The sequence below is a fragment of the Salmo salar genome, unplaced genomic scaffold, assembly GCF_965601325.2.
Source record: "Salmo salar unplaced genomic scaffold, fSalSal1 ptg000135l, whole genome shotgun sequence".
NCBI lineage: Eukaryota > Metazoa > Chordata > Actinopteri > Salmoniformes > Salmonidae > Salmo > Salmo salar.
The window spans coordinates 438254-462507 of record NW_027675320.1 but is presented as its reverse complement, the minus strand read 5'-3'; the positions used below and the strand labels follow the sequence as shown (position 1 = coordinate 462507).

The following is a 24254-nucleotide window of genomic DNA, read 5'->3' as shown; positions in this document are numbered from 1 at the left end:
TTGAACCTCATGTGAGTGTTTGTGCTATACTTGTGAGCATAGCAGTCTTCCAAACTGTTGACCAGGCTTCAGTTCAAATCTTTTGTATTTCATCTGCTGTGTTTTTCACATTCTGTCTTCTTAAGCCGCGACAGCAAACTGATGATGAGTGTTGACAAATGAATATTGAGCAAAATGAGATCAATTAATATTTTAAAAGAGAAACTGAAAAAATAAAACTTCAAAAAGAATGGAGCTCATTTATTTTGAGTTGACTGATGCATCAGTACGTGAATCAAAGTAAACGAATGTAAAAAATACCCATTCAAATCGATCAGTTTTCAACTAGAGAGATTGAGATGTGTCGTATCTGTCTCAAGCCTCCATAACTGTTTATGTTACACCTCCACATCTGCAATGAAAGGTGGTGGAGCTAGAGCGGTGTTAGTCAAACCATGAGACATACCTATAATCGGTCTTCTCACAAAAACATCTGTAGCTTCTGAACCGTTTGACCTACAAATTCGTATGACCACTCCCTGGAAAGGGGAGACCCTCACGAACACGGTGGTGTTCTCAATTTATCTCTACGTCCCCCACAAGTGTCAGGGGACCCGTCTGAAGTCGGAACCCTTTATGTGCCAACTTCTGTTTGTAGAATCCAAAATCTTTGGGCAACAAACTAATGTGACCCCACTTGTCACAATGTTCTCAGTTTTGCCCTACGTTCCCCACAAGTGTCACGGGACTAATCTGAAGGTAACAGGTACTGATTAAAATGATAGATTTTTTAACCAGGGACCTCTCGCACCCTAAGCCATAATCGTACACTAACACCAACGATCCGTTTGGTCAAATAATTTTCACTTTCCACAAAAATGACGGTCAGGATATGAATCGATGTCTCCATGTTGCTAGCGAGCTTCACATAGCATTGGTGGTATAGTGGTGAGCATAGCTGCCTTCCAAGCAGTTGACCCGGGTTCGATTCCCGGCCAATGCAGAGCATGACATATTCACTAGTTTTAGGGGCTGGGTGTAATTTCAAGTCTATTACATTGGAATCAATCTTCGTGGAAGTCCGATTTGCTCTTACTTTTTGCAGGTTTTCTAAATGAAGTGCGACATTGAGCCAACTAGTGAATATCACAATAGATTAGCTGTCCATCGCCTAAACCATTCAGCCACCTCGTCCTGCGCCCAAGAGGTGGCTGTTTGCGACCAGTGGCCTGAGATCTGCCTGTCTGAGCTTGTTAAAAGATCTGCAAAAGGGCTCATCCGGGATTTGAACCCGGGACCTCTCGCACCCTAAGCGAGAATCATACCCCTAGACCAACGAGCCTTACACAATAACAAAATAGTTTTGCTTTCTGCGGCAATGACAATGAGGATATCCATTGTTCTTGTCCATGGTGCTTGGAAAGATTGAACCTCATGTGAGTGTTTGTGCTATACTTGTGAGCATAGCAGTCTTCCAAACTGTTGACCAGGCTTCAGTTCAAATCTTTTGTATTTCATCTGCTGTGTTTTTCACATTCTGTCTTCTTAAGCCGCGACAGCAAACTGATGATGAGTGTTGACAAATGAATATTGAGCAAAATGAGATCAATTAATATTTTAAAAGAGAAACTGAAAAAATAAAACTTCAAAAAGAATGGAGCTCATTTATTTTGAGTTGACTGATGCATCAGTACGTGAATCAAAGTAAACGAATGTAAAAAATACCCATTCAAATCGATCAGTTTTCAACTAGAGAGATTGAGATGTGTCGTATCTGTCTCAAGCCTCCATAACTGTTTATGTTACACCTCCACATCTGCAATGAAAGGTGGTGGAGCTAGAGCGGTGTTAGTCAAACCATGAGACATACCTATAATCGGTCTTCTCACAAAAACATCTGTAGCTTCTGAACCGTTTGACCTACAAATTCGTATGACCACTCCCTGGAAAGGGGAGACCCTCACGAACACGGTGGTGTTCTCAATTTATCTCTACGTCCCCCACAAGTGTCAGGGGACCCGTCTGAAGTCGGAACCCTTTATGTGCCAACTTCTGTTTGTAGAATCCAAAATCTTTGGGCAACAAACTAATGTGACCCCACTTGTCACAATGTTCTCAGTTTTGCCCTACGTTCCCCACAAGTGTCACGGGACTAATCTGAAGGTAACAGGTACTGATTAAAATGATAGATTTTTTAACCAGGGACCTCTCGCACCCTAAGCCATAATCGTACACTAACACCAACGATCCGTTTGGTCAAATAATTTTCACTTTCCACAAAAATGACGGTCAGGATATGAATCGATGTCTCCATGTTGCTAGCGAGCTTCACATAGCATTGGTGGTATAGTGGTGAGCATAGCTGCCTTCCAAGCAGTTGACCCGGGTTCGATTCCCGGCCAATGCAGAGCATGACATATTCACTAGTTTTAGGGGCTGGGTGTAATTTCAAGTCTATTACATTGGAATCAATCTTCGTGGAAGTACGATTTGCTCTTACTTTTTGCAGGTTTTCTAAATGAAGTGCGACATTGAGCCAACTAGTGAATATCACAATAGATTAGCTGTCCATCGCCTAAACCATTCAGCCACCTCGTCCTGCGCCCAAGAGGTGGCTGTTTGCGACCAGTGGCCTGAGATCTGCCTGTCTGAGCTTGTTAAAAGATCTGCAAAAGGGCTCATCCGGGATTTGAACCCGGGACCTCTCGCACCCTAAGCGAGAATCATACCCCTAGACCAACGAGCCTTACACAATAACAAAATAGTTTTGCTTTCTGCGGCAATGACAATGAGGATATCCATTGTTCTTGTCCATGGTGCTTGGAAAGATTGAACCTCATGTGAGTGTTTGTGCTATACTTGTGAGCATAGCAGTCTTCCAAACTGTTGACCAGGCTTCAGTTCAAATCTTTTGTATTTCATCTGCTGTGTTTTTCACATTCTGTCTTCTTAAGCCGCGACAGCAAACTGATGATGAGTGTTGACAAATGAATATTGAGCAAAATGAGATCAATTAATATTTTAAAAGAGAAACTGAAAAAATAAAACTTCAAAAAGAATGGAGCTCATTTATTTTGAGTTGACTGATGCATCAGTACGTGAATCAAAGTAAACGAATGTAAAAAATACCCATTCAAATCGATCAGTTTTCAACTAGAGAGATTGAGATGTGTCGTATCTGTCTCAAGCCTCCATAACTGTTTATGTTACACCTCCACATCTGCAATGAAAGGTGGTGGAGCTAGAGCGGTGTTAGTCAAACCATGAGACATACCTATAATCGGTCTTCTCACAAAAACATCTGTAGCTTCTGAACCGTTTGACCTACAAATTCGTATGACCACTCCCTGGAAAGGGGAGACCCTCACGAACACGGTGGTGTTCTCAATTTATCTCTACGTCCCCCACAAGTGTCAGGGGACCCGTCTGAAGTCGGAACCCTTTATGTGCCAACTTCTGTTTGTAGAATCCAAAATCTTTGGGCAACAAACTAATGTGACCCCACTTGTCACAATGTTCTCAGTTTTGCCCTACGTTCCCCACAAGTGTCACGGGACTAATCTGAAGGTAACAGGTACTGATTAAAATGATAGATTTTTTAACCAGGGACCTCTCGCACCCTAAGCCATAATCGTACACTAACACCAACGATCCGTTTGGTCAAATAATTTTCACTTTCCACAAAAATGACGGTCAGGATATGAATCGATGTCTCCATGTTGCTAGCGAGCTTCACATAGCATTGGTGGTATAGTGGTGAGCATAGCTGCCTTCCAAGCAGTTGACCCGGGTTCGATTCCCGGCCAATGCAGAGCATGACATATTCACTAGTTTTAGGGGCTGGGTGTAATTTCAAGTCTATTACATTGGAATCAATCTTCGTGGAAGTACGATTTGCTCTTACTTTTTGCAGGTTTTCTAAATGAAGTGCGACATTGAGCCAACTAGTGAATATCACAATAGATTAGCTGTCCATCGCCTAAACCATTCAGCCACCTCGTCCTGCGCCCAAGAGGTGGCTGTTTGCGACCAGTGGCCTGAGATCTGCCTGTCTGAGCTTGTTAAAAGATCTGCAAAAGGGCTCATCCGGGATTTGAACCCGGGACCTCTCGCACCCTAAGCGAGAATCATACCCCTAGACCAACGAGCCTTACACAATAACAAAATAGTTTTGCTTTCTGCGGCAATGACAATGAGGATATCCATTGTTCTTGTCCATGGTGCTTGGAAAGATTGAACCTCATGTGAGTGTTTGTGCTATACTTGTGAGCATAGCAGTCTTCCAAACTGTTGACCAGGCTTCAGTTCAAATCTTTTGTATTTCATCTGCTGTGTTTTTCACATTCTGTCTTCTTAAGCCGCGACAGCAAACTGATGATGAGTGTTGACAAATGAATATTGAGCAAAATGAGATCAATTAATATTTTAAAAGAGAAACTGAAAAAATAAAACTTCAAAAAGAATGGAGCTCATTTATTTTGAGTTGACTGATGCATCAGTACGTGAATCAAAGTAAACGAATGTAAAAAATACCCATTCAAATCGATCAGTTTTCAACTAGAGAGATTGAGATGTGTCGTATCTGTCTCAAGCCTCCATAACTGTTTATGTTACACCTCCACATCTGCAATGAAAGGTGGTGGAGCTAGAGCGGTGTTAGTCAAACCATGAGACATACCTATAATCGGTCTTCTCACAAAAACATCTGTAGCTTCTGAACCGTTTGACCTACAAATTCGTATGACCACTCCCTGGAAAGGGGAGACCCTCACGAACACGGTGGTGTTCTCAATTTATCTCTACGTCCCCCACAAGTGTCAGGGGACCCGTCTGAAGTCGGAACCCTTTATGTGCCAACTTCTGTTTGTAGAATCCAAAATCTTTGGGCAACAAACTAATGTGACCCCACTTGTCACAATGTTCTCAGTTTTGCCCTACGTTCCCCACAAGTGTCACGGGACTAATCTGAAGGTAACAGGTACTGATTAAAATGATAGATTTTTTAACCAGGGACCTCTCGCACCCTAAGCCATAATCGTACACTAACACCAACGATCCGTTTGGTCAAATAATTTTCACTTTCCACAAAAATGACGGTCAGGATATGAATCGATGTCTCCATGTTGCTAGTGAGCTTCACATAGCATTGGTGGTATAGTGGTGAGCATAGCTGCCTTCCAAGCAGTTGACCCGGGTTCGATTCCCGGCCAATGCAGAGCATGACATATTCACTAGTTTTAGGGGCTGGGTGTAATTTCAAGTCTATTACATTGGAATCAATCTTCGTGGAAGTACGATTTGCTCTTACTTTTTGCAGGTTTTCTAAATGAAGTGCGACATTGAGCCAACTAGTGAATATCACAATAGATTAGCTGTCCATCGCCTAAACCATTCAGCCACCTCGTCCTGCGCCCAAGAGGTGGCTGTTTGCGACCAGTGGCCTGAGATCTGCCTGTCTGAGCTTGTTAAAAGATCTGCAAAAGGGCTCATCCGGGATTTGAACCCGGGACCTCTCGCACCCTAAGCGAGAATCATACCCCTAGACCAACGAGCCTTACACAATAACAAAATAGTTTTGCTTTCTGCGGCAATGACAATGAGGATATCCATTGTTCTTGTCCATGGTGCTTGGAAAGATTGAACCTCATGTGAGTGTTTGTGCTATACTTGTGAGCATAGCAGTCTTCCAAACTGTTGACCAGGCTTCAGTTCAAATCTTTTGTATTTCATCTGCTGTGTTTTTCACATTCTGTCTTCTTAAGCCGCGACAGCAAACTGATGATGAGTGTTGACAAATGAATATTGAGCAAAATGAGATCAATTAATATTTTAAAAGAGAAACTGAAAAAATAAAACTTCAAAAAGAATGGAGCTCATTTATTTTGAGTTGACTGATGCATCAGTACGTGAATCAAAGTAAACGAATGTAAAAAATACCCATTCAAATCGATCAGTTTTCAACTAGAGAGATTGAGATGTGTCGTATCTGTCTCAAGCCTCCATAACTGTTTATGTTACACCTCCACATCTGCAATGAAAGGTGGTGGAGCTAGAGCGGTGTTAGTCAAACCATGAGACATACCTATAATCGGTCTTCTCACAAAAACATCTGCAGCTTCTGAACCGTTTGACCTACAAATTCGTATGACCACTCCCTGGAAAGGGGAGACCCTCACGAACACGGTGGTGTTCCCACTTTGTCTCTACGTCCCCCACAAGTGTCAGGGGACCCGTCTGAAGTCGGAACCCTTTATGTGCCAACTTCTGTTTGTAGAATCCAAAATCTTTGGGCAACAAACTAATGTGACCCCACTTGTCACAATGTTCTCAGTTTTGCCCTACGTTCCCCACAAGTGTCACGGGACTAATCTGAAGGTAACAGGTACTGATTAAAATGATAGATTTTTTAACCAGGGACCTCTCGCAACCTAAGCCATAATCGTACACTAACACCAACGATCCGTTTGGTCAAATAATTTTCACTTTCCACAAAAATGACGGTCAGGATATGAATCGATGTCTCCATGTTGCTAGTGAGCTTCACATAGCATTGGTGGTATAGTGGTGAGCATAGCTGCCTTCCAAGCAGTTGACCCGGGTTTGATTCCCGGCCAATGCAGAGCATGACATATTCACTAGTTTTAGGGGCTGGGTGTAATTTCAAGTCTATTACATTGGAATCAATCTTCGTGGAAGTACGATTTGCTCTTACTTTTTGCAGGTTTTCTAAATGAAGTGCGACATTGAGCCAACTAGTGAATATCACAATAGATTAGCTGTCCATCGCCTAAACCATTCAGCCACCTCGTCCTGCGCCCAAGAGGTGGCTGTTTGCGACCAGTGGCCTGAGATCTGCCTGTCTGAGCTTGTTAAAAGATCTGCAAAAGGGCTCATCCGGGATTTGAACCCGGGACCTCTCGCACCCTAAGCGAGAATCATACCCCTAGACCAACGAGCCTTACACAATAACAAAATAGTTTTGCTTTCTGCGGCAATGACAATGAGGATATCCATTGTTCTTGTCCATGGTGCTTGGAAAGATTGAACCTCATGTGAGTGTTTGTGCTATACTTGTGAGCATAGCAGTCTTCCAAACTGTTGACCAGGCTTCAGTTCAAATCTTTTGTATTTCATCTGCTGTGTTTTTCACATTCTGTCTTCTTAAGCCGCGACAGCAAACTGATGATGAGTGTTGACAAATGAATATTGAGCAAAATGAGATCAATTAATATTTTAAAAGAGAAACTGAAAAAATAAAACTTCAAAAAGAATGGAGCTCATTTATTTTGAGTTGACTGATGCATCAGTACGTGAATCAAAGTAAACGAATGTAAAAAATACCCATTCAAATCGATCAGTTTTCAACTAGAGAGATTGAGATGTGTCGTATCTGTCTCAAGCCTCCATAACTGTTTATGTTACACCTCCACATCTGCAATGAAAGGTGGTGGAGCTAGAGCGGTGTTAGTCAAACCATGAGACATACCTATAATCGGTCTTCTCACAAAAACATCTGCAGCTTCTGAACCGTTTGACCTACAAATTCGTATGACCACTCCCTGGAAAGGGGAGACCCTCACGAACACGGTGGTGTTCCCACTTTGTCTCTACGTCCCCCACAAGTGTCAGGGGACCCGTCTGAAGTCGGAACCCTTTATGTGCCAACTTCTGTTTGTAGAATCCAAAATCTTTGGGCAACAAACTAATGTGACCCCACTTGTCACAATGTTCTCAGTTTTGCCCTACGTTCCCCACAAGTGTCACGGGACTAATCTGAAGGTAACAGGTACTGATTAAAATGATAGATTTTTTAACCAGGGACCTCTCGCAACCTAAGCCATAATCGTACACTAACACCAACGATCCGTTTGGTCAAATAATTTTCACTTTCCACAAAAATGACGGTCAGGATATGAATCGATGTCTCCATGTTGCTAGTGAGCTTCACATAGCATTGGTGGTATAGTGGTGAGCATAGCTGCCTTCCAAGCAGTTGACCCGGGTTTGATTCCCGGCCAATGCAGAGCATGACATATTCACTAGTTTTAGGGGCTGGGTGTAATTTCAAGTCTATTACATTGGAATCAATCTTCGTGGAAGTACGATTTGCTCTTACTTTTTGCAGGTTTTCTAAATGAAGTGCGACATTGAGCCAACTAGTGAATATCACAATAGATTAGCTGTCCATCGCCTAAACCATTCAGCCACCTCGTCCTGCGCCCAAGAGGTGGCTGTTTGCGACCAGTGGCCTGAGATCTGCCTGTCTGAGCTTGTTAAAAGATCTGCAAAAGGGCTCATCCGGGATTTGAACCCGGGACCTCTCGCACCCTAAGCGAGAATCATACCCCTAGACCAACGAGCCTTACACAATAACAAAATAGTTTTGCTTTCTGCGGCAATGACAATGAGGATATCCATTGTTCTTGTCCATGGTGCTTGGAAAGATTGAACCTCATGTGAGTGTTTGTGCTATACTTGTGAGCATAGCAGTCTTCCAAACTGTTGACCAGGCTTCAGTTCAAATCTTTTGTATTTCATCTGCTGTGTTTTTCACATTCTGTCTTCTTAAGCCGCGACAGCAAACTGATGATGAGTGTTGACAAATGAATATTGAGCAAAATGAGATCAATTAATATTTTAAAAGAGAAACTGAAAAAATAAAACTTCAAAAAGAATGGAGCTCATTTATTTTGAGTTGACTGATGCATCAGTACGTGAATCAAAGTAAACGAATGTAAAAAATACCCATTCAAATCGATCAGTTTTCAACTAGAGAGATTGAGATGTGTCGTATCTGTCTCAAGCCTCCATAACTGTTTATGTTACACCTCCACATCTGCAATGAAAGGTGGTGGAGCTAGAGCGGTGTTAGTCAAACCATGAGACATACCTATAATCGGTCTTCTCACAAAAACATCTGCAGCTTCTGAACCGTTTGACCTACAAATTCGTATGACCACTCCCTGGAAAGGGGAGACCCTCACGAACACGGTGGTGTTCCCACTTTGTCTCTACGTCCCCCACAAGTGTCAGGGGACCCGTCTGAAGTCGGAACCCTTTATGTGCCAACTTCTGTTTGTAGAATCCAAAATCTTTGGGCAACAAACTAATGTGACCCCACTTGTCACAATGTTCTCAGTTTTGCCCTACGTTCCCCACAAGTGTCACGGGACTAATCTGAAGGTAACAGGTACTGATTAAAATGATAGATTTTTTAACCAGGGACCTCTCGCAACCTAAGCCATAATCGTACACTAACACCAACGATCCGTTTGGTCAAATAATTTTCACTTTCCACAAAAATGACGGTCAGGATATGAATCGATGTCTCCATGTTGCTAGTGAGCTTCACATAGCATTGGTGGTATAGTGGTGAGCATAGCTGCCTTCCAAGCAGTTGACCCGGGTTTGATTCCCGGCCAATGCAGAGCATGACATATTCACTAGTTTTAGGGGCTGGGTGTAATTTCAAGTCTATTACATTGGAATCAATCTTCGTGGAAGTACGATTTGCTCTTACTTTTTGCAGGTTTTCTAAATGAAGTGCGACATTGAGCCAACTAGTGAATATCACAATAGATTAGCTGTCCATCGCCTAAACCATTCAGCCACCTCGTCCTGCGCCCAAGAGGTGGCTGTTTGCGACCAGTGGCCTGAGATCTGCCTGTCTGAGCTTGTTAAAAGATCTGCAAAAGGGCTCATCCGGGATTTGAACCCGGGACCTCTCGCACCCTAAGCGAGAATCATACCCCTAGACCAACGAGCCTTACACAATAACAAAATAGTTTTGCTTTCTGCGGCAATGACAATGAGGATATCCATTGTTCTTGTCCATGGTGCTTGGAAAGATTGAACCTCATGTGAGTGTTTGTGCTATACTTGTGAGCATAGCAGTCTTCCAAACTGTTGACCAGGCTTCAGTTCAAATCTTTTGTATTTCATCTGCTGTGTTTTTCACATTCTGTCTTCTTAAGCCGCGACAGCAAACTGATGATGAGTGTTGACAAATGAATATTGAGCAAAATGAGATCAATTAATATTTTAAAAGAGAAACTGAAAAAATAAAACTTCAAAAAGAATGGAGCTCATTTATTTTGAGTTGACTGATGCATCAGTACGTGAATCAAAGTAAACGAATGTAAAAAATACCCATTCAAATCGATCAGTTTTCAACTAGAGAGATTGAGATGTGTCGTATCTGTCTCAAGCCTCCATAACTGTTTATGTTACACCTCCACATCTGCAATGAAAGGTGGTGGAGCTAGAGCGGTGTTAGTCAAACCATGAGACATACCTATAATCGGTCTTCTCACAAAAACATCTGCAGCTTCTGAACCGTTTGACCTACAAATTCGTATGACCACTCCCTGGAAAGGGGAGACCCTCACGAACACGGTGGTGTTCCCACTTTGTCTCTACGTCCCCCACAAGTGTCAGGGGACCCGTCTGAAGTCGGAACCCTTTATGTGCCAACTTCTGTTTGTAGAATCCAAAATCTTTGGGCAACAAACTAATGTGACCCCACTTGTCACAATGTTCTCAGTTTTGCCCTACGTTCCCCACAAGTGTCACGGGACTAATCTGAAGGTAACAGGTACTGATTAAAATGATAGATTTTTTAACCAGGGACCTCTCGCAACCTAAGCCATAATCGTACACTAACACCAACGATCCGTTTGGTCAAATAATTTTCACTTTCCACAAAAATGACGGTCAGGATATGAATCGATGTCTCCATGTTGCTAGTGAGCTTCACATAGCATTGGTGGTATAGTGGTGAGCATAGCTGCCTTCCAAGCAGTTGACCCGGGTTTGATTCCCGGCCAATGCAGAGCATGACATATTCACTAGTTTTAGGGGCTGGGTGTAATTTCAAGTCTATTACATTGGAATCAATCTTCGTGGAAGTACGATTTGCTCTTACTTTTTGCAGGTTTTCTAAATGAAGTGCGACATTGAGCCAACTAGTGAATATCACAATAGATTAGCTGTCCATCGCCTAAACCATTCAGCCACCTCGTCCTGCGCCCAAGAGGTGGCTGTTTGCGACCAGTGGCCTGAGATCTGCCTGTCTGAGCTTGTTAAAAGATCTGCAAAAGGGCTCATCCGGGATTTGAACCCGGGACCTCTCGCACCCTAAGCGAGAATCATACCCCTAGACCAACGAGCCTTACACAATAACAAAATAGTTTTGCTTTCTGCGGCAATGACAATGAGGATATCCATTGTTCTTGTCCATGGTGCTTGGAAAGATTGAACCTCATGTGAGTGTTTGTGCTATACTTGTGAGCATAGCAGTCTTCCAAACTGTTGACCAGGCTTCAGTTCAAATCTTTTGTATTTCATCTGCTGTGTTTTTCACATTCTGTCTTCTTAAGCCGCGACAGCAAACTGATGATGAGTGTTGACAAATGAATATTGAGCAAAATGAGATCAATTAATATTTTAAAAGAGAAACTGAAAAAATAAAACTTCAAAAAGAATGGAGCTCATTTATTTTGAGTTGACTGATGCATCAGTACGTGAATCAAAGTAAACGAATGTAAAAAATACCCATTCAAATCGATCAGTTTTCAACTAGAGAGATTGAGATGTGTCGTATCTGTCTCAAGCCTCCATAACTGTTTATGTTACACCTCCACATCTGCAATGAAAGGTGGTGGAGCTAGAGCGGTGTTAGTCAAACCATGAGACATACCTATAATCGGTCTTCTCACAAAAACATCTGCAGCTTCTGAACCGTTTGACCTACAAATTCGTATGACCACTCCCTGGAAAGGGGAGACCCTCACGAACACGGTGGTGTTCCCACTTTGTCTCTACGTCCCCCACAAGTGTCAGGGGACCCGTCTGAAGTCGGAACCCTTTATGTGCCAACTTCTGTTTGTAGAATCCAAAATCTTTGGGCAACAAACTAATGTGACCCCACTTGTCACAATGTTCTCAGTTTTGCCCTACGTTCCCCACAAGTGTCACGGGACTAATCTGAAGGTAACAGGTACTGATTAAAATGATAGATTTTTTAACCAGGGACCTCTCGCAACCTAAGCCATAATCGTACACTAACACCAACGATCCGTTTGGTCAAATAATTTTCACTTTCCACAAAAATGACGGTCAGGATATGAATCGATGTCTCCATGTTGCTAGTGAGCTTCACATAGCATTGGTGGTATAGTGGTGAGCATAGCTGCCTTCCAAGCAGTTGACCCGGGTTTGATTCCCGGCCAATGCAGAGCATGACATATTCACTAGTTTTAGGGGCTGGGTGTAATTTCAAGTCTATTACATTGGAATCAATCTTCGTGGAAGTACGATTTGCTCTTACTTTTTGCAGGTTTTCTAAATGAAGTGCGACATTGAGCCAACTAGTGAATATCACAATAGATTAGCTGTCCATCGCCTAAACCATTCAGCCACCTCGTCCTGCGCCCAAGAGGTGGCTGTTTGCGACCAGTGGCCTGAGATCTGCCTGTCTGAGCTTGTTAAAAGATCTGCAAAAGGGCTCATCCGGGATTTGAACCCGGGACCTCTCGCACCCTAAGCGAGAATCATACCCCTAGACCAACGAGCCTTACACAATAACAAAATAGTTTTGCTTTCTGCGGCAATGACAATGAGGATATCCATTGTTCTTGTCCATGGTGCTTGGAAAGATTGAACCTCATGTGAGTGTTTGTGCTATACTTGTGAGCATAGCAGTCTTCCAAACTGTTGACCAGGCTTCAGTTCAAATCTTTTGTATTTCATCTGCTGTGTTTTTCACATTCTGTCTTCTTAAGCCGCGACAGCAAACTGATGATGAGTGTTGACAAATGAATATTGAGCAAAATGAGATCAATTAATATTTTAAAAGAGAAACTGAAAAAATAAAACTTCAAAAAGAATGGAGCTCATTTATTTTGAGTTGACTGATGCATCAGTACGTGAATCAAAGTAAACGAATGTAAAAAATACCCATTCAAATCGATCAGTTTTCAACTAGAGAGATTGAGATGTGTCGTATCTGTCTCAAGCCTCCATAACTGTTTATGTTACACCTCCACATCTGCAATGAAAGGTGGTGGAGCTAGAGCGGTGTTAGTCAAACCATGAGACATACCTATAATCGGTCTTCTCACAAAAACATCTGCAGCTTCTGAACCGTTTGACCTACAAATTCGTATGACCACTCCCTGGAAAGGGGAGACCCTCACGAACACGGTGGTGTTCCCACTTTGTCTCTACGTCCCCCACAAGTGTCAGGGGACCCGTCTGAAGTCGGAACCCTTTATGTGCCAACTTCTGTTTGTAGAATCCAAAATCTTTGGGCAACAAACTAATGTGACCCCACTTGTCACAATGTTCTCAGTTTTGCCCTACGTTCCCCACAAGTGTCACGGGACTAATCTGAAGGTAACAGGTACTGATTAAAATGATAGATTTTTTAACCAGGGACCTCTCGCAACCTAAGCCATAATCGTACACTAACACCAACGATCCGTTTGGTCAAATAATTTTCACTTTCCACAAAAATGACGGTCAGGATATGAATCGATGTCTCCATGTTGCTAGTGAGCTTCACATAGCATTGGTGGTATAGTGGTGAGCATAGCTGCCTTCCAAGCAGTTGACCCGGGTTTGATTCCCGGCCAATGCAGAGCATGACATATTCACTAGTTTTAGGGGCTGGGTGTAATTTCAAGTCTATTACATTGGAATCAATCTTCGTGGAAGTACGATTTGCTCTTACTTTTTGCAGGTTTTCTAAATGAAGTGCGACATTGAGCCAACTAGTGAATATCACAATAGATTAGCTGTCCATCGCCTAAACCATTCAGCCACCTCGTCCTGCGCCCAAGAGGTGGCTGTTTGCGACCAGTGGCCTGAGATCTGCCTGTCTGAGCTTGTTAAAAGATCTGCAAAAGGGCTCATCCGGGATTTGAACCCGGGACCTCTCGCACCCTAAGCGAGAATCATACCCCTAGACCAACGAGCCTTACACAATAACAAAATAGTTTTGCTTTCTGCGGCAATGACAATGAGGATATCCATTGTTCTTGTCCATGGTGCTTGGAAAGATTGAACCTCATGTGAGTGTTTGTGCTATACTTGTGAGCATAGCAGTCTTCCAAACTGTTGACCAGGCTTCAGTTCAAATCTTTTGTATTTCATCTGCTGTGTTTTTCACATTCTGTCTTCTTAAGCCGCGACAGCAAACTGATGATGAGTGTTGACAAATGAATATTGAGCAAAATGAGATCAATTAATATTTTAAAAGAGAAACTGAAAAAATAAAACTTCAAAAAGAATGGAGCTCATTTATTTTGAGTTGACTGATGCATCAGTACGTGAATCAAAGTAAACGAATGTAAAAAATACCCATTCAAATCGATCAGTTTTCAACTAGAGAGATTGAGATGTGTCGTATCTGTCTCAAGCCTCCATAACTGTTTATGTTACACCTCCACATCTGCAATGAAAGGTGGTGGAGCTAGAGCGGTGTTAGTCAAACCATGAGACATACCTATAATCGGTCTTCTCACAAAAACATCTGCAGCTTCTGAACCGTTTGACCTACAAATTCGTATGACCACTCCCTGGAAAGGGGAGACCCTCACGAACACGGTGGTGTTCCCACTTTGTCTCTACGTCCCCCACAAGTGTCAGGGGACCCGTCTGAAGTCGGAACCCTTTATGTGCCAACTTCTGTTTGTAGAATCCAAAATCTTTGGGCAACAAACTAATGTGACCCCACTTGTCACAATGTTCTCAGTTTTGCCCTACGTTCCCCACAAGTGTCACGGGACTAATCTGAAGGTAACAGGTACTGATTAAAATGATAGATTTTTTAACCAGGGACCTCTCGCAACCTAAGCCATAATCGTACACTAACACCAACGATCCGTTTGGTCAAATAATTTTCACTTTCCACAAAAATGACGGTCAGGATATGAATCGATGTCTCCATGTTGCTAGTGAGCTTCACATAGCATTGGTGGTATAGTGGTGAGCATAGCTGCCTTCCAAGCAGTTGACCCGGGTTTGATTCCCGGCCAATGCAGAGCATGACATATTCACTAGTTTTAGGGGCTGGGTGTAATTTCAAGTCTATTACATTGGAATCAATCTTCGTGGAAGTACGATTTGCTCTTACTTTTTGCAGGTTTTCTAAATGAAGTGCGACATTGAGCCAACTAGTGAATATCACAATAGATTAGCTGTCCATCGCCTAAACCATTCAGCCACCTCGTCCTGCGCCCAAGAGGTGGCTGTTTGCGACCAGTGGCCTGAGATCTGCCTGTCTGAGCTTGTTAAAAGATCTGCAAAAGGGCTCATCCGGGATTTGAACCCGGGACCTCTCGCACCCTAAGCGAGAATCATACCCCTAGACCAACGAGCCTTACACAATAACAAAATAGTTTTGCTTTCTGCGGCAATGACAATGAGGATATCCATTGTTCTTGTCCATGGTGCTTGGAAAGATTGAACCTCATGTGAGTGTTTGTGCTATACTTGTGAGCATAGCAGTCTTCCAAACTGTTGACCAGGCTTCAGTTCAAATCTTTTGTATTTCATCTGCTGTGTTTTTCACATTCTGTCTTCTTAAGCCGCGACAGCAAACTGATGATGAGTGTTGACAAATGAATATTGAGCAAAATGAGATCAATTAATATTTTAAAAGAGAAACTGAAAAAATAAAACTTCAAAAAGAATGGAGCTCATTTATTTTGAGTTGACTGATGCATCAGTACGTGAATCAAAGTAAACGAATGTAAAAAATACCCATTCAAATCGATCAGTTTTCAACTAGAGAGATTGAGATGTGTCGTATCTGTCTCAAGCCTCCATAACTGTTTCTGTTACACCTCCACATCTGCAATGAAAGGTGGTGGATCTAGAGCGGTGTTAGTCAAACCATGAGACATACCTATAATCGGTCTTCTCACAAAAACATCTGCAGCTTCTGAACCGTTTGACCTACAAATTCGTATGACCACTCCCTGGAAAGGGGAGACCCTCACGAACACGGTGGTGTTCCCACTTTGTCTCTACGTCCCCCACAAGTGTCAGGGGACCCGTCTGAAGTCGGAACCCTTTATGTGCCAACTTCTGTTTGTAGAATCCAAAATCTTTGGGCAACAAACTAATGTGACCCCACTTGTCACAATGTTCTCAGTTTTGCCCTACGTTCCCCACAAGTGTCACGGGACTAATCTGAAGGTAACAGGTACTGATTAAAATGATAGATTTTTTAACCAGGGACCTCTCGCAACCTAAGCCATAATCGTACACTAACACCAACGATCCGTTTGGTCAAATAATTTTCACTTTCCACAAAAATGACGGTCAGGATATGAATCGATGTCTCCATGTTGCTAGTGAGCTTCACATAGCATTGGTGGTATAGTGGTGAGCATAGCTGCCTTCCAAGCAGTTGACCCGGGTTTGATTCCCGGCCAATGCAGAGCATGACATATTCACTAGTTTTAGGGGCTGGGTGTAATTTCAAGTCTATTACATTGGAATCAATCTTCGTGGAAGTACGATTTGCTCTTACTTTTTGCAGGTTTTCTAAATGAAGTGCGACATTGAGCCAACTAGTGAATATCACAATAGATTAGCTGTCCATCGCCTAAACCATTCAGCCACCTCGTCCTGCGCCCAAGAGGTGGCTGTTTGCGACCAGTGGCCTGAGATCTGCCTGTCTGAGCTTGTTAAAAGATCTGCAAAAGGGCTCATCCGGGATTTGAACCCGGGACCTCTCGCACCCTAAGCGAGAATCATACCCCTAGACCAACGAGCCTTACACAATAACAAAATAGTTTTGCTTTCTGCGGCAATGACAATGAGGATATCCATTGTTCTTGTCCATGGTGCTTGGAAAGATTGAACCTCATGTGAGTGTTTGTGCTATACTTGTGAGCATAGCAGTCTTCCAAACTGTTGACCAGGCTTCAGTTCAAATCTTTTGTATTTCATCTGCTGTGTTTTTCACATTCTGTCTTCTTAAGCCGCGACAGCAAACTGATGATGAGTGTTGACAAATGAATATTGAGCAAAATGAGATCAATTAATATTTTAAAAGAGAAACTGAAAAAATAAAACTTCAAAAAGAATGGAGCTCATTTATTTTGAGTTGACTGATGCATCAGTACGTGAATCAAAGTAAACGAATGTAAAAAATACCCATTCAAATCGATCAGTTTTCAACTAGAGAGATTGAGATGTGTCGTATCTGTCTCAAGCCTCCATAACTGTTTCTGTTACACCTCCACATCTGCAATGAAAGGTGGTGGATCTAGAGCGGTGTTAGTCAAACCATGAGACATACCTATAATTGGTCTTCTCACAAAAACATCTGCAGCTTCTGAACCGTTTGACCTACAAATTCGTATGACCACTCCCTGGAAAGGGGAGACCCTCACGAACACGGTGGTGTTCCCACTTTGTCTCTACGTCCCCCACAAGTGTCAGGGGACCCGTCTGAAGTCGGAACCCTTTATGTGCCAACTTCTGTTTGTAGAATCCAAAATCTTTGGGCAACAAACTAATGTGACCCCACTTGTCACAATGTTCTCAGTTTTGCCCTACGTTCCCCACAAGTGTCACGGGACTAATCTGAAGGTAACAGGTACTGATTAAAATGATAGATTTTTTAACCAGGGACCTCTCGCAACCTAAGCCATAATCGTACACTAACACCAACGATCCGTTTGGTCAAATAATTTTCACTTTCCACAAAAATGACGGTCAGGATATGAATCGATGTCTCCATGTTGCTAGTGAGCTTCACATAGCATTGGTGGTATAGTGGTGAGCATAGCTGCCTTCCAAGCAGTTGACCCGGGTTTGATTCCCGGCCAATGCAGAGCATGACATATTCACTAGTTTTAGGGGCTGGGTGTAATTTCAAGTCTATTACATTGGAATCAATCTTCGTGGAAGTACGATTTGCTCTTACTTTTTGCAGGTTTTCTAAATGAAGTGCGACATTGAGCCAACTAGTGAATATCACAATAGATTAGCTGTCCATCGCCTAAACCATTCAGCCACCTCGTCCTGCGCCCAAGAGGTGGCTGTTTGCGACCAGTGGCCTGAGATCTGCCTGTCTGAGCTTGTTAAAAGATCTGCAAAAGGGCTCATCCGGGATTTGAACCCGGGACCTCTCGCACCCTAAGCGAGAATCATACCCCTAGACCAACGAGCCTTACACAATAACAAAATAGTTTTGCTTTCTGCGGCAATGACAATGAGGATATCCATTGTTCTTGTCCATGGTGCTTGGAAAGATTGAACCTCATGTGAGTGTTTGTGCTATACTTGTGAGCATAGCAGTCTTCCAAACTGTTGACCAGGCTTCAGTTCAAATCTTTTGTATTTCATCTGCTGTGTTTTTCACATTCTGTCTTCTTAAGCCGCGACAGCAAACTGATGATGAGTGTTGACAAATGAATATTGAGCAAAATGAGATCAATTAATATTTTAAAAGAGAAACTGAAAAAATAAAACTTCAAAAAGAATGGAGCTCATTTATTTTGAGTTGACTGATGCATCAGTACGTGAATCAAAGTAAACGAATGTAAAAAATACCCATTCAAATCGATCAGTTTTCAACTAGAGAGATTGAGATGTGTCGTATCTGTCTCAAGCCTCCATAACTGTTTATGTTACACCTCCACATCTGCAATGAAAGGTGGTGGAGCTAGAGCGGTGTTAGTCAAACCATGAGACATACCTATAATCGGTCTTCTCACAAAAACATCTGCAGCTTCTGAACCGTTTGACCTACAAATTCGTATGACCACTCCCTGGAAAGGGGAGACCCTCACGAACACGGTGGTGTTCCCACTTTGTCTCTACGTCCCCCACAAGTGTCAGGGGACCCGTCTGAAGTCGGAACCCTTTATGTGCCAACTTCTGTTTGTAGAATCCAAAATCTTTGGGCAACAAACTAATGTGACCCCACTTGTCACAATGTTCTCAGTTTTGCCCTACGTTCCCCACAAGTGTCACGGGACTAATCTGAAGGTAACAGGTACTGATTAAAATGATAGATTTTTTAACCAGGGACCTCTCGCAACCTAAGCCATAATCGTACACTAACACCAACGATCCGTTTGGTCAAATAATTTTCACTTTCCACAAAAATGACGGTCAGGATATGAATCGATGTCTCCATGTTGCTAGTGAGCTTCACATAGCATTGGTGGTATAGTGGTGAGCATAGCTGCCTTCCAAGCAGTTGACCCGGGTTTGATTCCCGGCCAATGCAGAGCATGACATATTCACTAGTTTTAGGGGCTGGGTGTAATTTCAAGTCTATTACATTGGAATCAATCTTCGTGGAAGTACGATTTGCTCTTACTTTTTGCAGGTTTTCTAAATGAAGTGCGACATTGAGCCAACTAGTGAATATCACAATAGATTAGCTGTCCATCGCCTAAACCATTCAGCCACCTCGTCCTGCGCCCAAGAGGTGGCTGTTTGCGACCAGTGGCCTGAGATCTGCCTGTCTGAGCTTGTTAAAAGATCTGCAAAAGGGCTCATCCGGGATTTGAACCCGGGACCTCTCGCACCCTAAGCGAGAATCATACCCCTAGACCAACGAGCCTTACACAATAACAAAATAGTTTTGCTTTCTGCGGCAATGACAATGAGGATATCCATTGTTCTTGTCCATGGTGCTTGGAAAGATTGAACCTCATGTGAGTGTTTGTGCTATACTTGTGAGCATAGCAGTCTTCCAAACTGTTGACCAGGCTTCAGTTCAAATCTTTTGTATTTCATCTGCTGTGTTTTTCACATTCTGTCTTCTTAAGCCGCGACAGCAAACTGATGATGAGTGTTGACAAATGAATATTGAGCAAAATGAGATCAATTAATATTTTAAAAGAGAAACTGAAAAAATAAAACTTCAAAAAGAATGGAGCTCATTTATTTTGAGTTGACTGATGCATCAGTACGTGAATCAAAGTAAACGAATGTAAAAAATACCCATTCAAATCGATCAGTTTTCAACTAGAGAGATTGAGATGTGTCGTATCTGTCTCAAGCCTCCATAACTGTTTATGTTACACCTCCACATCTGCAATGAAAGGTGGTGGAGCTAGAGCGGTGTTAGTCAAACCATGAGACATACCTATAATCGGTCTTCTCACAAAAACATCTGCAGCTTCTGAACCGTTTGACCTACAAATTCGTATGACCACTCCCTGGAAAGGGGAGACCCTCACGAACACGGTGGTGTTCCCACTTTGTCTCTACGTCCCCCACAAGTGTCAGGGGACCCGTCTGAAGTCGGAACCCTTTATGTGCCAACTTCTGTTTGTAGAATCCAAAATCTTTGGGCAACAAACTAATGTGACCCCACTTGTCACAATGTTCTCAGTTTTGCCCTACGTTCCCCACAAGTGTCACGGGACTAATCTCAAGGTAACAGGTACTGATTAAAATGATAGATTTTTTAACCAGGGACCTCTCGCAACCTAAGCCATAATCGTACACTAACACCAACGATCCGTTTGGTCAAATAATTTTCACTTTCCACAAAAATGACGGTCAGGATATGAATCGATGTCTCCATGTTGCTAGTGAGCTTCACATAGCATTGGTGGTATAGTGGTGAGCATAGCTGCCTTCCAAGCAGTTGACCCGGGTTTGATTCCCGGCCAATGCAGAGCATGACATATTCACTAGTTTTAGGGGCTGGGTGTAATTTCAAGTCTATTACATTGGAATCAATCTTCGTGGAAGTACGATTTGCTCTTACTTTTTGCAGGTTTTCTAAATGAAGTGCGACATTGAGCCAACTAGTGAATATCACAATAGATTAGCTGTCCATCGCCTAAACCATTCAGCCACCTCGTCCTGCGCCCAAGAGGTGGCTGTTTGCGACCAGTGGCCTGAGATCTGCCTGTCTGAGCTTGTTAAAAGATCTGCAAAAGGGCTCATCCGGGATTTGAACCCGGGACCTCTCGCACCCTAAGCGAGAATCATACCCCTAGACCAACGAGCCTTACACAATAACAAAATAGTTTTGCTTTCTGCGGCAATGACAATGAGGATATCCATTGTTCTTGTCCATGGTGCTTGGAAAGATTGAACCTCATGTGAGTGTTTGTGCTATACTTGTGAGCATAGCAGTCTTCCAAACTGTTGACCAGGCTTCAGTTCAAATCTTTTGTATTTCATCTGCTGTGTTTTTCACATTCTGTCTTCTTAAGCCGCGACAGCAAACTGATGATGAGTGTTGACAAATGAATATTGAGCAAAATGAGATCAATTAATATTTTAAAAGAGAAACTGAAAAAATAAAACTTCAAAAAGAATGGAGCTCATTTATTTTGAGTTGACTGATGCATCAGTACGTGAATCAAAGTAAACGAATGTAAAAAATACCCATTCAAATCGATCAGTTTTCAACTAGAGAGATTGAGATGTGTCGTATCTGTCTCAAGCCTCCATAACTGTTTCTGTTACACCTCCACATCTGCAATGAAAGGTGGTGGATCTAGAGCGGTGTTAGTCAAACCATGAGACATACCTATAATCGGTCTTCTCACAAAAACATCTGTAGCTTCTGAACCGTTTGACCTACAAATTCGTATGACCACTCCCTGGAAAGGGGAGACCCTCACGAACACGGTGGTGTTCTCAATTTATCTCTACGTCTCCCACAAGTGTCAGGGGACCCGTCTGAAGTCGGAACCCTTTATGTGCCAACTTCTGTTTGTAGAATCCAAAATCTTTGGGCAACAAACTAATGTGACCCCACTTGTCACAATGTTCTCAGTTTTGCCCTACGTTCCCCACAAGTGTCACGGGACTAATCTGAAGGTAACAGGTACTGATTAAAATGATAGATTTTTTAACCAGGGACCTCTCGCAACCTAAGCCATAATCGTACACTAACACCAACGATCCGTTTGGTCAAATAATTTTCACTTTCCACAAAAATGACGGTCAGGATATGAATCGATGTCTCCATGTTGCTAGTGAGCTTCACATAGCATTGGTGGTATAGTGGTGAGCATAGCTGCCTTCCAAGCAGTTGACCCGGGTTTGATTCCCGGCCAATGCAGAGCATGACATATTCACTAGTTTTAGGGGCTGGGTGTAATTTCAAGTCTATTACATTGGAATCAATCTTCGTGGAAGTACGATTTGCTCTTACTTTTTGCAGGTTTTCTAAATGAAGTGCGACATTGAGCCAACTAGTGAATATCACAATAGATTAGCTGTCCATCGCCTAAACCATTCAGCCACCTCGTCCTGCGCCCAAGAGGTGGCTGTTTGCGACCAGTGGCCTGAGATCTGCCTGTCTGAGCTTGTTAAAAGATCTGCAAAAGGGCTCATCCGGGATTTGAACCCGGGACCTCTCGCACCCTAAGCGAGAATCATACCCCTAGACCAACGAGCCTTACACAATAACAAAATAGTTTTGCTTTCTGCGGCAATGACAATGAGGATATCCATTGTTCTTGTCCATGGTGCTTGGAAAGATTGAACCTCATGTGAGTGTTTGTGCTATACTTGTGAGCATAGCAGTCTTCCAAACTGTTGACCAGGCTTCAGTTCAAATCTTTTGTATTTCATCTGCTGTGTTATTCACATTCTGTCTTCTTAAGCCGCGACAGCAAACTGATGATGAGTGTTGACAAATGAATATTGAGCAAAATGAGATCAATTAATATTTTAAAAGAGAAACTGAAAAAATAAAACTTCAAAAAGAATGGAGCTCATTTATTTTGAGTTGACTGATGCATCAGTACGTGAATCAAAGTAAACGAATGTAAAAAATACCCATTCAAATCGATCAGTTTTCAACTAGAGAGATTGAGATGTGTCGTATCTGTCTCAAGCCTCCATAACTGTTTCTGTTACACCTCCACATCTGCAATGAAAGGTGGTGGATCTAGAGCGGTGTTAGTCAAACCATGAGACATACCTATAATCGGTCTTCTCACAAAAACATCTGTAGCTTCTGAACCGTTTGACCTACAAATTCGTATGACCACTCCCTGGAAAGGGGAGACCCTCACGAACACGGTGGTGTTCTCAATTTATCTCTACGTCCCCCACAAGTGTCAGGGGACCCGTCTGAAGTCGGAACCCTTTATGTGCCAACTTCTGTTTGTAGAATCCAAAATCTTTGGGCAACAAACTAATGTGACCCCACTTGTCACAATGTTCTCAGTTTTGCCCTACGTTCCCCACAAGTGTCACGGGACTAATCTGAAGGTAACAGGTACTGATTAAAATGATAGATTTTTTAACCAGGGACCTCTCGCAACCTAAGCCATAATCGTACACTAACACCAACGATCCGTTTGGTCAAATAATTTTCACTTTCCACAAAAATGACGGTCAGGATATGAATCGATGTCTCCATGTTGCTAGTGAGCTTCACATAGCATTGGTGGTATAGTGGTGAGCATAGCTGCCTTCCAAGCAGTTGACCCGGGTTTGATTCCCGGCCAATGCAGAGCATGACATATTCACTAGTTTTAGGGGCTGGGTGTAATTTCAAGTCTATTACATTGGAATCAATCTTCGTGGAAGTACGATTTGCTCTTACTTTTTGCAGGTTTTCTAAATGAAGTGCGACATTGAGCCAACTAGTGAATATCACAATAGATTAGCTGTCCATCGCCTAAACCATTCAGCCACCTCGTCCTGCGCCCAAGAGGTGGCTGTTTGCGACCAGTGGCCTGAGATCTGCCTGTCTGAGCTTGTTAAAAGATCTGCAAAAGGGCTCATCCGGGATTTGAACCCGGGACCTCTCGCACCCTAAGCGAGAATCATACCCCTAGACCAACGAGCCTTACACAATAACAAAATAGTTTTGCTTTCTGCGGCAATGACAATGAGGATATCCATTGTTCTTGTCCATGGTGCTTGGAAAGATTGAACCTCATGTGAGTCTTTGTGCTATACTTGTGAGCATAGCAGTCTTCCAAACTGTTGACCAGGCTTCAGTTCAAATCTTTTGTATTTCATCTGCTGTGTTTTTCACATTCTGTCTTCTTAAGCCGCGACAGCAAACTGATGATGAGTGTTGACAAATGAATATTGAGCAAAATGAGATCAATTAATATTTTAAAAGAGAAACTGAAAAAATAAAACTTCAAAAAGAATGGAGCTCATTTATTTTGAGTTGACTGATGCATCAGTACGTGAATCAAAGTAAACGAATGTAAAAAATACCCATTCAAATCGATCAGTTTTCAACTAGAGAGATTGAGATGTGTCGTATCTGTCTCAAGCCTCCATAACTGTTTATGTTACACCTC

General features: G+C 42.6%; 34 non-coding genes across 34 annotated transcripts; 17 read left to right on the top strand and 17 right to left on the bottom strand.

The window, feature by feature from the left end:
* Nucleotides 1-910: 910 nt before the first annotated feature.
* On the top strand, nt 911-982 carry trnag-ucc (transfer RNA glycine (anticodon UCC)). The gene has a single exon. It is a non-coding gene; the product is annotated as a tRNA-Gly (tRNA).
* Nucleotides 983-1249: 267 nt separating this feature from the next.
* Nucleotides 1250-1321, bottom strand: trnap-agg (transfer RNA proline (anticodon AGG)). The gene has a single exon. It is a non-coding gene; the product is annotated as a tRNA-Pro (tRNA).
* Nucleotides 1322-2314: 993 nt separating this feature from the next.
* On the top strand, nt 2315-2386 carry trnag-ucc (transfer RNA glycine (anticodon UCC)). Its single transcript has one exon. It is a non-coding gene; the product is annotated as a tRNA-Gly (tRNA).
* Nucleotides 2387-2653: 267 nt separating this feature from the next.
* Nucleotides 2654-2725, bottom strand: trnap-agg (transfer RNA proline (anticodon AGG)). Its single transcript has one exon. It is a non-coding gene; the product is annotated as a tRNA-Pro (tRNA).
* A 993-nt stretch (nt 2726-3718) lies between these two features.
* On the top strand, nt 3719-3790 carry trnag-ucc (transfer RNA glycine (anticodon UCC)). The gene has a single exon. It is a non-coding gene; the product is annotated as a tRNA-Gly (tRNA).
* A 267-nt stretch (nt 3791-4057) lies between these two features.
* On the bottom strand, nt 4058-4129 carry trnap-agg (transfer RNA proline (anticodon AGG)). The gene has a single exon. It is a non-coding gene; the product is annotated as a tRNA-Pro (tRNA).
* A 993-nt stretch (nt 4130-5122) lies between these two features.
* Nucleotides 5123-5194, top strand: trnag-ucc (transfer RNA glycine (anticodon UCC)). Its single transcript has one exon. It is a non-coding gene; the product is annotated as a tRNA-Gly (tRNA).
* Nucleotides 5195-5461: 267 nt separating this feature from the next.
* trnap-agg (transfer RNA proline (anticodon AGG)) lies at nt 5462-5533 on the bottom strand. The gene has a single exon. It is a non-coding gene; the product is annotated as a tRNA-Pro (tRNA).
* A 993-nt stretch (nt 5534-6526) lies between these two features.
* trnag-ucc (transfer RNA glycine (anticodon UCC)) lies at nt 6527-6598 on the top strand. Its single transcript has one exon. It is a non-coding gene; the product is annotated as a tRNA-Gly (tRNA).
* Nucleotides 6599-6865: 267 nt separating this feature from the next.
* trnap-agg (transfer RNA proline (anticodon AGG)) lies at nt 6866-6937 on the bottom strand. Its single transcript has one exon. It is a non-coding gene; the product is annotated as a tRNA-Pro (tRNA).
* Nucleotides 6938-7930: 993 nt separating this feature from the next.
* On the top strand, nt 7931-8002 carry trnag-ucc (transfer RNA glycine (anticodon UCC)). The gene has a single exon. It is a non-coding gene; the product is annotated as a tRNA-Gly (tRNA).
* A 267-nt stretch (nt 8003-8269) lies between these two features.
* Nucleotides 8270-8341, bottom strand: trnap-agg (transfer RNA proline (anticodon AGG)). The gene has a single exon. It is a non-coding gene; the product is annotated as a tRNA-Pro (tRNA).
* A 993-nt stretch (nt 8342-9334) lies between these two features.
* On the top strand, nt 9335-9406 carry trnag-ucc (transfer RNA glycine (anticodon UCC)). Its single transcript has one exon. It is a non-coding gene; the product is annotated as a tRNA-Gly (tRNA).
* Nucleotides 9407-9673: 267 nt separating this feature from the next.
* Nucleotides 9674-9745, bottom strand: trnap-agg (transfer RNA proline (anticodon AGG)). Its single transcript has one exon. It is a non-coding gene; the product is annotated as a tRNA-Pro (tRNA).
* A 993-nt stretch (nt 9746-10738) lies between these two features.
* trnag-ucc (transfer RNA glycine (anticodon UCC)) lies at nt 10739-10810 on the top strand. Its single transcript has one exon. It is a non-coding gene; the product is annotated as a tRNA-Gly (tRNA).
* A 267-nt stretch (nt 10811-11077) lies between these two features.
* Nucleotides 11078-11149, bottom strand: trnap-agg (transfer RNA proline (anticodon AGG)). Its single transcript has one exon. It is a non-coding gene; the product is annotated as a tRNA-Pro (tRNA).
* Nucleotides 11150-12142: 993 nt separating this feature from the next.
* Nucleotides 12143-12214, top strand: trnag-ucc (transfer RNA glycine (anticodon UCC)). Its single transcript has one exon. It is a non-coding gene; the product is annotated as a tRNA-Gly (tRNA).
* A 267-nt stretch (nt 12215-12481) lies between these two features.
* On the bottom strand, nt 12482-12553 carry trnap-agg (transfer RNA proline (anticodon AGG)). The gene has a single exon. It is a non-coding gene; the product is annotated as a tRNA-Pro (tRNA).
* A 993-nt stretch (nt 12554-13546) lies between these two features.
* Nucleotides 13547-13618, top strand: trnag-ucc (transfer RNA glycine (anticodon UCC)). Its single transcript has one exon. It is a non-coding gene; the product is annotated as a tRNA-Gly (tRNA).
* A 267-nt stretch (nt 13619-13885) lies between these two features.
* Nucleotides 13886-13957, bottom strand: trnap-agg (transfer RNA proline (anticodon AGG)). Its single transcript has one exon. It is a non-coding gene; the product is annotated as a tRNA-Pro (tRNA).
* A 993-nt stretch (nt 13958-14950) lies between these two features.
* trnag-ucc (transfer RNA glycine (anticodon UCC)) lies at nt 14951-15022 on the top strand. The gene has a single exon. It is a non-coding gene; the product is annotated as a tRNA-Gly (tRNA).
* Nucleotides 15023-15289: 267 nt separating this feature from the next.
* Nucleotides 15290-15361, bottom strand: trnap-agg (transfer RNA proline (anticodon AGG)). The gene has a single exon. It is a non-coding gene; the product is annotated as a tRNA-Pro (tRNA).
* Nucleotides 15362-16354: 993 nt separating this feature from the next.
* On the top strand, nt 16355-16426 carry trnag-ucc (transfer RNA glycine (anticodon UCC)). Its single transcript has one exon. It is a non-coding gene; the product is annotated as a tRNA-Gly (tRNA).
* Nucleotides 16427-16693: 267 nt separating this feature from the next.
* On the bottom strand, nt 16694-16765 carry trnap-agg (transfer RNA proline (anticodon AGG)). Its single transcript has one exon. It is a non-coding gene; the product is annotated as a tRNA-Pro (tRNA).
* Nucleotides 16766-17758: 993 nt separating this feature from the next.
* trnag-ucc (transfer RNA glycine (anticodon UCC)) lies at nt 17759-17830 on the top strand. Its single transcript has one exon. It is a non-coding gene; the product is annotated as a tRNA-Gly (tRNA).
* A 267-nt stretch (nt 17831-18097) lies between these two features.
* trnap-agg (transfer RNA proline (anticodon AGG)) lies at nt 18098-18169 on the bottom strand. The gene has a single exon. It is a non-coding gene; the product is annotated as a tRNA-Pro (tRNA).
* A 993-nt stretch (nt 18170-19162) lies between these two features.
* trnag-ucc (transfer RNA glycine (anticodon UCC)) lies at nt 19163-19234 on the top strand. The gene has a single exon. It is a non-coding gene; the product is annotated as a tRNA-Gly (tRNA).
* Nucleotides 19235-19501: 267 nt separating this feature from the next.
* Nucleotides 19502-19573, bottom strand: trnap-agg (transfer RNA proline (anticodon AGG)). The gene has a single exon. It is a non-coding gene; the product is annotated as a tRNA-Pro (tRNA).
* A 993-nt stretch (nt 19574-20566) lies between these two features.
* trnag-ucc (transfer RNA glycine (anticodon UCC)) lies at nt 20567-20638 on the top strand. The gene has a single exon. It is a non-coding gene; the product is annotated as a tRNA-Gly (tRNA).
* Nucleotides 20639-20905: 267 nt separating this feature from the next.
* On the bottom strand, nt 20906-20977 carry trnap-agg (transfer RNA proline (anticodon AGG)). Its single transcript has one exon. It is a non-coding gene; the product is annotated as a tRNA-Pro (tRNA).
* Nucleotides 20978-21970: 993 nt separating this feature from the next.
* Nucleotides 21971-22042, top strand: trnag-ucc (transfer RNA glycine (anticodon UCC)). The gene has a single exon. It is a non-coding gene; the product is annotated as a tRNA-Gly (tRNA).
* Nucleotides 22043-22309: 267 nt separating this feature from the next.
* On the bottom strand, nt 22310-22381 carry trnap-agg (transfer RNA proline (anticodon AGG)). The gene has a single exon. It is a non-coding gene; the product is annotated as a tRNA-Pro (tRNA).
* A 993-nt stretch (nt 22382-23374) lies between these two features.
* On the top strand, nt 23375-23446 carry trnag-ucc (transfer RNA glycine (anticodon UCC)). Its single transcript has one exon. It is a non-coding gene; the product is annotated as a tRNA-Gly (tRNA).
* Nucleotides 23447-23713: 267 nt separating this feature from the next.
* trnap-agg (transfer RNA proline (anticodon AGG)) lies at nt 23714-23785 on the bottom strand. Its single transcript has one exon. It is a non-coding gene; the product is annotated as a tRNA-Pro (tRNA).
* Nucleotides 23786-24254: the final 469 nt, after the last annotated feature.